Source organism: Myotis davidii, unplaced genomic scaffold, assembly GCF_000327345.1.
Source record: "Myotis davidii unplaced genomic scaffold, ASM32734v1 scaffold99, whole genome shotgun sequence".
Classification (NCBI taxonomy): domain Eukaryota; kingdom Metazoa; phylum Chordata; class Mammalia; order Chiroptera; family Vespertilionidae; genus Myotis; species Myotis davidii.
The window spans coordinates 1952506-1962236 of NW_006291015.1; the positions used below are offsets into that span (position 1 = coordinate 1952506).

The window sequence follows — 9731 nt, forward strand, 5'->3', positions numbered from 1 at the left end:
AGAAAAACTTCCTTCTAAGTCATCATAACAATGTTTAAGTAAAGAGAGAGAGAGAGAGAGGGAGAGAGAGAGAGATAGGAGTTCAGATTGAACAAGATCCTCACATTTCATCTAATAGATTCAATCCTGGCTAGAATGTACCTAAATGGAAACAGGATTACTATAATACAAAACTTCCACTACAGATAGTGTACACGCCTGTGTTCCAAGCCCCCCACCCCCGCAAAAAAAAAAAAAAAAAAAAAAACCCAAATGCTGCTAACACAACTATTTCCCGGTCTGTTGGGCCTGTCAATGAAGGAGCACGTAGATCTACTCTTTAATCCAATCTTTGTTATAAGGCTGGTATGTCTATCAGCTCAGTAAACAAGACAGCTGAGGTCTGCCAGATTATCAATAAAATCAAACAACTGGATGATATCATATGTGATAGAGGGGCTGTTGGGATTCATTCTCTTCAGATGTTCTTCATACATTTTACAAACGCCTTCCATGCACTCATTCACGGATTCATAGTCAGCATAAGTTCTGCTGGTAGGCTATACCAGCAAAATGGCGTGAGACATAGCGCCAAACTCTTGCTGCAGCTGCCACCGACACACCACCACACACGAGCTTAACAACACTGCCAATAGCCAATCCCCACCTGTTTTTTGTTTGTTTGTTTGTTTTTATATTGAGTTGTATGAGTTTTTTATATATATTTGGGATATTACTTATTAAATACATCATTTGCAAATATCTTCTCCCATTTGATAGGTTGCCTGGTTTGTTTGTGTTGATCAGTTCTTGGCTGTGCAGAGCTCTTTAGTCTTATGTAAACCCACTTGTTTCTTTTGCTTTTATTACCTTTGTTTTTGGTGTCAAGTCCAAAAAACCATCACCAAGGCCTGTGTTAAGGTAATTACTGCCTATGTTCTCCTCTAGGAGTTTTATGGTTTCAGGTCTTACGTTCAAATATTTGATCCATTTTGCATTTTTGTGTATGGTTTCATTCTGATACATGTGTCTGTCTAGTTTTCCCAACACCATTTATTGAAGAGATTGTCTTGTCCCCATTGTATATTCTCAGCTCCTTTGTGGTAAATTAATGCACTGTATATGTGTATGTTTATTTCTGGGCTTTCTAGTCTGTTCCATTGATCCATGTCCTTTTTTTATGTTGCTTTACCAAGGAAATGCTAATAACATGGGTAAATTAATTTGCAAATCTAGAATTATGGAAAAAAAAACATTGGTATAAAAATTGTTCTTATTGTTAAACTACTGCATATGACCCAATTAATTAGTGTCTGAAATAAAATAAAGCACTGACATACATTTTTCCATTTACAACACTTGGAAACATTTATGCAGAAATCACCCTTGATATCTCAAATATTCCCTTTTGTGTCTGTATTTTCCTCTGACGGATGTTGGAAAGCAAGATTTATGCAATACAATGGGTTATCACCATCTTCCTGTCCTATATTCCTCTTCACTTAAACCAGCAGAAGCATTCAGTTGTGACAGAATATGGTTTATTTCAGCAACAATCATTAACCTGTCCTTTTGGACAGCTGGTGTTATAAATTCAGGGGATTGACAGGAATGGAGACACTAGCACATTTGGAGGTTAGACTTCAGTTAGTTATGGTTTATTAACTGTCATGCACAATAAACCAGTTGGGATGTTGCTTAAAGAAAATACAAGCAATTGAAGAAATTTTTTCTCCTTTATTAAATAAATTAATCAGGAATCCATAATATATAATAATCAGATATTAAAGATGATGATTAATTATATCAAATATTATTATATATACATATATAATTAATTGTAGTTACATGTTATATATAATTATATTTTACATCTTATGTGCTATTGTATATTCTATAATTGCTGTAATAATAATAATATATTCATATATAGAAAAGTAAAAGGTAAACATCCTGAAGGAAATTATAGAACTAATGTGTGCAGAGGCAATAAGTATAAATTATTGGGGATACATTTTCCACAAAGGCAATTACATAAAATGTATATTTTAAAGAAATTTTTTCAAAGTCACTTGGAAAAACTAAGTTAACCATTAGCATCTGATTAAACTTCTATGACTATATGGAAACATTTTTGTGTGCATCATCCACAGCTTCATGACGCTCCTTCCCAATACACACATATAAATACATTCTCCTTTCATATCACATGATAAAGATTTGCTGAAAACTTTCTTTACCAGTTTCTTTACCGCTCTACCAGTGGTTCTCAACCTTCTGGCCCTTTAAATACAGTTCTTCATGGTGTGACCCAACCATAAAATTATTTTCGTTGCTACTTCATAACTGTAATGTTGCTACTGTTATGAATTGTAATGTAAACATCTGATATGCAGGATGGTCTTAGGCAACCCCTGTGAAAGGGTCATTCGACCGCCAAAGGGGTCGCAACCCACAGGTTGAGAACCGCTGCTAGACAAATGGGGCTAAATGATACTAAATTTTTTTGTATAGTGAGAGAAACTATTAACAAAATGAAAAGGCAATGCACTAAATGGGAGAAGATATTTGTAAATGATAATATTTGATAAGGGGTTAATACCCAAAATATATAAAGAACTCATCAATTTTACATCAAAAGATATGTGAAATGATAATATTTGATAAGGGGTTAATACCCAAAATATATAAAGAACCCATATCACATAATATAAATAAGTATTTCAATTAAAAACTGGGCAAAGGAACTAATTTTTCCAAAGCAAACATGCAGATGAGTAACATGCTCAACATCATTAACCATCATGGAACTATAAATCAAAACCACAATGAGATATCACCTCATACCTTTCAAATGGCTATTCTCACCCCCCTTCCCCCCGAAAAAAAACAAAAACAAAAATCAAAAAAACACAAGTATAGCTAGGTTCTGGAGGAGCTAGAATCCTTGCACACTGTTAGTAGCACTGTTATTTAGTGCAGCCACTGTATAGAACTGTACAGATGCCCCTCCCCGCCCAAGTAAAAATAATATCATCAATTCCACTTCTGTGTATTTATCTGAAAAAAACTAAACACTAATTGGAAAAAATACATACAGGCCTATGTTCATTGCAGCATTATTTACAATTAGTGATCCATTGCACGGATTCATGCACATTGAAAGGAAATTAATTAGAAGGTGGCCAGCAGGGCAGGACTGGGCGAGATGGAATGGACACACCCCGGAGGCAACCTCCCCTGGTCCCTCCCCGGCATCTACAGTGTGAGCATAGTCCCTCCAGCAGGTGGGGTTGCTTGGCCTGGCCTGTGGTGATCAGGCCAAAATTGGCTCTCCGACATCCCTGAGTGCAAAAGGGCACTCTGCAAAGTTGCTGCTGTACAGGGTGTGGAACACAAACACCAAGTGTGCAGTAAATCAGATTCAGGGCCGAGAGAGCACCAGCAACAACATAATCCATGGCCAAAAGTAGGATCACGTGGACCTGAGAGGAATCGGGCTCCCTCCTCTCTGGTTTCGGGGTGCATCACCTGAGAATTGCTGCTGCCAAGTCACTGCAGCTTGACAGCTCCTGCACTGAGGGTCTGCCTCCTGGTGGTCAGGTGCATCATAGGGACCAGTCAGACAGTCAGACACTTAGCATATTATATATATATATACTAGAGGCCCGGTGCACGAAATTCATGCACTGGGGATGGGGGGTGGTCCCTTAGCCCAGCATGTGCCCTCTCGCAGTCCGGGACTCCTCCCTCCTTACTGCCCACCTGCTTGCTGCTTCCTACCGCTCGGCTTGCTGCTCCTTAGCGCTGCCACAAAGGCCTTGGGGCTGCTGGGTACAGGCCCCCCGCTGCCTGTTTGTCTTCTATCAGGCCCCCAGCAGCCCCAGCACCGCCTAAATAACTTAAGGGAAATGTTATTTAGTCTTCTTTTAAAAGCAATCTAGTTTAAAAATGAGTTGCAGTTAAGAGAGAGCAAAGAACGTGGTACCTAAGAGTGAGATAGACAGACAGAGGAGAGCCTGGGCACTGATCAGGGGCTTACATGCCAACTGTTCTCCATCTGGGAAATGATGTAAAATCGGTTTCTTTAGTTTTCTGCGTAATGGTCTTCTCCAGAGAGTGGAATGGCATCTGCTCGCTTCTCCCTGGGGCCTGGCTTGGTGGTTGCCTTGGGGTCTGGCTGCACTCCAGTGGGATCTGCACGGGCCTGCCTCCTCCGCCTGGCCCTGTCCACACGTTGCTTCCTCTGAGTCTTCCTTAGGCACTGCCATCTTTTAGCTTCTATAATTGAAACATTGTATCTTTTGGAGCTGTTGCTTCAGGAGCTCAGAGCCCCTCAGCGTAGGCGGGGAACCTTGGCTTCCTTCATCGCTGGGGCAACCAAGCCTCCTGTTCTCAGCTGCCTGGCAGCTGGCGGCCATCTTGGCTGGCAGTTGATTTGCATATCAGCCTGATTAGCCAATGGGAAGGGTAGCAGATGTATGGCTAATTACCATGTTTCTCTATTATTAGATAGGAGATACACACACACACACACACACACACACATATATATATCATAGCCATATATATATATATGGCTATGATATAGAAGCAACCTAAGTGTCAATTACAGATAAATGGATAAAGAATATAATGGAATATTAATTATATGAAAGAACAAAATCTTGCCATTTACAACAATGCAAATGGACTTAGAGGGTATTATGCTAAGTTAAATAAGTCAGACTGAGAAAGACAAATACTGTATAATTTCACTAAGTGAAATTCAAAAAGCATAACAAATGAACAAATGGCAGAAGCAAAATCATAGATACAGAGAACAGAGGAGAAGAGGGTGGAGAGAAAGTCAAAATAGGTGAAGGGGATTAAGAGGTATAAACTTTCAGTTCTAAAATAAATAAGTCACAGGGATATAATGTACAGTGTCAGGAACATAGCCCATAATATTGTAATAACTTTGTATGGTGATAGATGGCTACTCGACTTAACATGGTGACCATTTGTAAGGCATTTAAAGGTTGAATCACTATGTTGTATGTCTGAAATAAATATAATATTCTATGTCAACTATACTTAATGAAAAAAATCAAACAAAAAGATACCCTATGTGCCCTTTCTAACCGAAAAGTATGCTAACATTTAATTTTTCATGATTTTCACCCACAAGTGTCATGATCATTCTCTTGTTAAGGCTACGTTAATTGTACATGTGGGAGGAATACCATTTACAAGTATAGGCTATTACGTGTGCACCCGTGCCCATGTGTCCTTTGTTCTATTTACTTCTCTCTTCTTAGGCAGGCCATGCTTTCCCTGCTGGATGAAGGAGCTACCACAGAGTTGCGATGAGAAAGTAAAAAATGTATTTATTAGCTTTAATCATTAAAAGAGACTAAGAAGTCTTAAATTTGAAATATACTTGACTAACTATCCTTTTCTACTTTAAAGGTTAGAAAATAGACACTCTGTCTAGACCAGAATAAGAGGAAAATTATTAAAAACAAAATTCTGGTATGTAGAGGAGGGTGAAAATTGAAATTCAGTTCGAGTGTATGAAATTAGAGGGAAACTGGTACCATATTTCCAGGCTTCAAGTTTTTCTGATAGACAGTAAATTCTACATATATTAGAGACAGAACTGTTCATAAATAATCAGGATTAAGCCATTCCACAATGACCTTGTGATCCCAAGCTTGCGAAAATATTTTCCCACATGGTTTAGAGTGGGTGTGGATGGGCACAAGAGTCAGTAAAATTGGAAGGACCTTTTGGGTGGAAAGGGGGAAGCATTAGGGGGATATGTTAAAGCAAGCAACCAGGAATTAGAAAGGCATGTGGGTGTCTCAGCAGCAACCAGCATAGACAATAATAAAGCCTGAAACAGAAAGCTTCATCCAAGCTGGATACTAGAAAGGGTGACAGCTAAACCAAATTATTTAATAATCAGAACTAGAGACAAACACCTTGATGTTAGCAGTTTACTTAGAAGGGAAAGATGATATCGGCAGGAGTAAAACAAGTGAAACCAGAGAAGGCACCCTGTAACGTGAGCATTATCAAGTCGACATTTAAGCTTAATTCCACTGGGGAGACTAGAGCCCGCCTATGACATCAGATACCAAATTATCTCTCCTGAGTGCAAGAAAGTGGGACATTCCATTTCCTCAACTCACACTTGCATTGGATCATCATTGATTTAGAGCTGCTCTTAGGTGTTTTCAAGCTCTCAGCACACCCCGCATGCCATAGTGGTTGCAGAGTGGATTCAAAGTGACAAAGCCATCTGTGGAAGCATGGACACACCTCAACAATAAAATGCAGGCGAGTGCAGTTGGAAATTATACCTGTGTAGACTGAAGTGGTAGAGGTGGGATGGAGGATAAGGATGAGAAATTGACATCACCTGCTACACTGCACAGTTCTACAAGGGCCAACATTAAATTCAGTCTATGCTGCCATTGATTCTTCCTCAGTGTACCACTTGCAATTCATGAAAGAAAGGGAAGATGGGAGGGAGGGAGAGAAAAAAGGAGGGGGACACCGGAGAGACAGAGGGATGGAGGGAGAAAGATTCAGGTGGTAGCCATGATTTTATGTCTAGATGAAATTTTATTGTGTTTCCTGGTAGAAGTATCCTCTTTGGAAACCAGGGATTCGAGCACAGTAAATCTTATTGTTGCAGGTGGGAATTATAAATTGACCAGTTGGGTCACTAGGGTTTATGATGACAGGGGCTACTGCTACACCTATTCTTTAGGCCCTGGAAATGTTAGACCTCATTAGGGCACACCAAGGTACAATGAAAAACCTGAAGTACATCGGCCCAAATGGAAGAGTGGCTTTCCCAAGCTGGTATATTCTCTAGTGCTGATAGCTTCTAGGATATAATGATTGGACCTCCTTGCCAATGAAAAGTTTTCTTTGTAAAAGGCAATGTGGGACCATCTGACGATAAATCACTCTATAAGCCCTTGGATATTGGTGATTTGGTAAGAACTGCAGGCCAGAAAGGCCAAGTCAAAACCAGAAAATGTGTTAATCCAAGTCCAAATGAATCCTGACCCCAGGAAGGAATGTGCTTAACACAAGTAGCTTGTCACCAAGTATTTGAAAGTTTAAGCAGAAGTAAGAGCTACAGAAGCCTTGCTGAGAGAAAGCCTTTCCCATTAGCTCATGTGAAATCGCTATTCCCATGGTGGCTATAGCATTATTAATCCATTCTTTCCAGGTACTTGGACACTGAGGACAGTGGGGGACTGAGCTCTATTGGATGGCTTTCAGGGTTTCAGCTGTGGGATAACACATCTCTGTGTCACTTCCACGGGACCCTCCACATGCTTCCATGCCAGGCTCCTTTGTTGCTAATCGTCCCCTAGTCATCCTTCCTTGCCTCTGAACAATGCACCAGACAGTCAACAAACACCTCAGGAGTCTCCCTCAGGCTTCCCTCACTCCATGCCAAGCTGATGTTCAGGTGTGTGGCTCAGAGCTCTGGCTCCTGGGAAGATTCCTCCTCAACATGGGCTTGCGGGGCCTCCGCTAAGTGATGTTTTGAGCAGCAGGGGACCATTTTCCCTTTGTGCCACAGCAAGGAACAAAGCTATCCATGAACAGGCCTTTCTGTTTTTCTTCTTTCAGTCATCTGGTCATACAGAAAACAGGATCATCGTATGATCTAAAGAAGGGGTTCAGCCTGGCCAGTGTGGTTCAGTGGTTGAGCATTGACCCATGAACCAAGAGGTCACTTGTTTGATTCTCAGTCAGAGTATGTGCCCAGGTTGTAGGCTCAATCCCCAGTAGGGGACATGCAGGAGGCAGCTGATTTATGATATTTGTCTCTCATCACTGTTTCTAACTCTCTATCCTTCTCTCTTCCTCTCTCTCTCAAAATAAAATATTAAAAACATAACAATAAAGGGGTATAACATAGACTAACAGCATGGGTTTATAGGCCATATTCTGTAAATTAACTTGTGTCCCCTGGATGATCTCAGGACTAAATATATATGCACAGTTTCATCTGTATAATGAATTGATTTTTTTTTCAGCCAAGCCTTTTGATTTAACAGGTCTGCCATATCCAGCTCATGATGGGTGGTTCAAGCTACAGAGTTAATTTTTGTCCCATGCTTAGGCATGCACTCTCTACTGGGATTGAGTTTTTCAGGGTTTGCTTTTCACATGAGGAATAGTTTCCTGCTGCTCATGGCATGGACTTTATTCATACCCATGAACAAATTTATCATCACTATGATTCAGCATTAAGAGAAGTCTAGGCTTGCAAGACACACAGCAAAGCAATCCTACCCATATGGACATATTTAGCCACTCAGAGCTCCTGAGCCATGTGGTCTAATTGGTAGTGCTACAAATATCATAGCTTGAATCTACTGCAAAACCCTTCCTCATTATGTACCCTATTCCAAACACATTTTCAACATACAAATTAATTATTTGGAGTCATCTTCTCATGTATGATTTATGCAGATCTCAGAATCCAAGAAGTCTACAAATGCTGTACCTCTTTCATTGTAGCAGCTGTAAGTGCAGTATCTTGTTCTTTTTCTTGGAAAATGGGATATGAAGAGGTCATAAACACTGCAATCTAAAAATCTATAAGGATAGTGGGTCATCAGTCTGGGTGTAATAACACTTCTGATCTTTTTAATGTGACCTGAGTAGCAGGATATAGTAGTAAGGCTTCCACTTGAATCTTTTTTATTCTACTGATCTTAGAATAAAAGATTCTTGCAACTATAAGTATGACCATCCCAATTACATACTAAGGTACCAGAGAAATTAATATAGAATGGGTCCTTTTCAGATATCAACTTTGACTGGATTGTCATTTACTCTGATACTCCATAAACTTCCACAGTAACAAATAAAGTGATTAGTGCTTATAAAAGAGTGGAAGAGGATTCATTGTAAATTCTTAGTTTAGAGACTTTAGTATTCCCAATCTGGTATAAGTATCTAAAATTTGTAGCCATAAGAATATACTACATTATACAAAATGTCAGCATTTCAAAGCTGATGGTGTATAAATCAAGATGGGAAAGAGAATCATAATCAGAAGCTTGATTAATAATCTCCAAATCAGCCATTACTGTCAAAAACCACTGGAGAATCTTCTAAAACACACACACACACACACACACACACACAATATAAACACTACTCTAAATGATTGATGAGGACTGGGGATGGGGGGTTGGCTAGAGGGCCAATGGCTGGGGGTAGAGGGGGAAGGGGGACATATGTAATACTTTCAATAATAAAGATCTAAAAAAAAACCAGAAAAGATATAACCTTTAAAAACAAAAATAAAATACAGATAATTTCAAGCTTTTATAAAGTTCATATTATGCCACTTGGCTTTTACGAAAACATGCAAAGCACCCATTTTTGTTAACTGAAAGCAAGCCAAGGATGATTTTCACTTTTACCCAAAGGCCGCTGCTGTGATAATGTCGGTCTTTCATAAAAGTGAAGTGAGTAACAAGAACTTTTGGGAAATGGGAGAATACTCCTCACTTTACCTATTTTGTTTGTATACTTTCACATAGTGGGAGAAACCAGAAATCAATGAGTCATTTTGCAAGAGCTCAAAATTGTACTATATTTAGGTCAATACACATACAGTAAAAGTTATATTTTAAATGATGGCATCACTAAAAATTATACATCTATACTAATAATAGCCTAGGTGACATCACACCCTCACATTGTCACAAGATGGCCATCAC

At 39.4% G+C, this 9731-nt stretch overlaps 1 pseudogene; it reads right to left on the reverse strand.

Moving 5' to 3' along the window:
- Positions 1-267: 267 nt before the first annotated feature.
- Positions 268-581, reverse strand: LOC102762456 (annotated as a pseudogene).
- Positions 582-9731: the final 9150 nt, after the last annotated feature.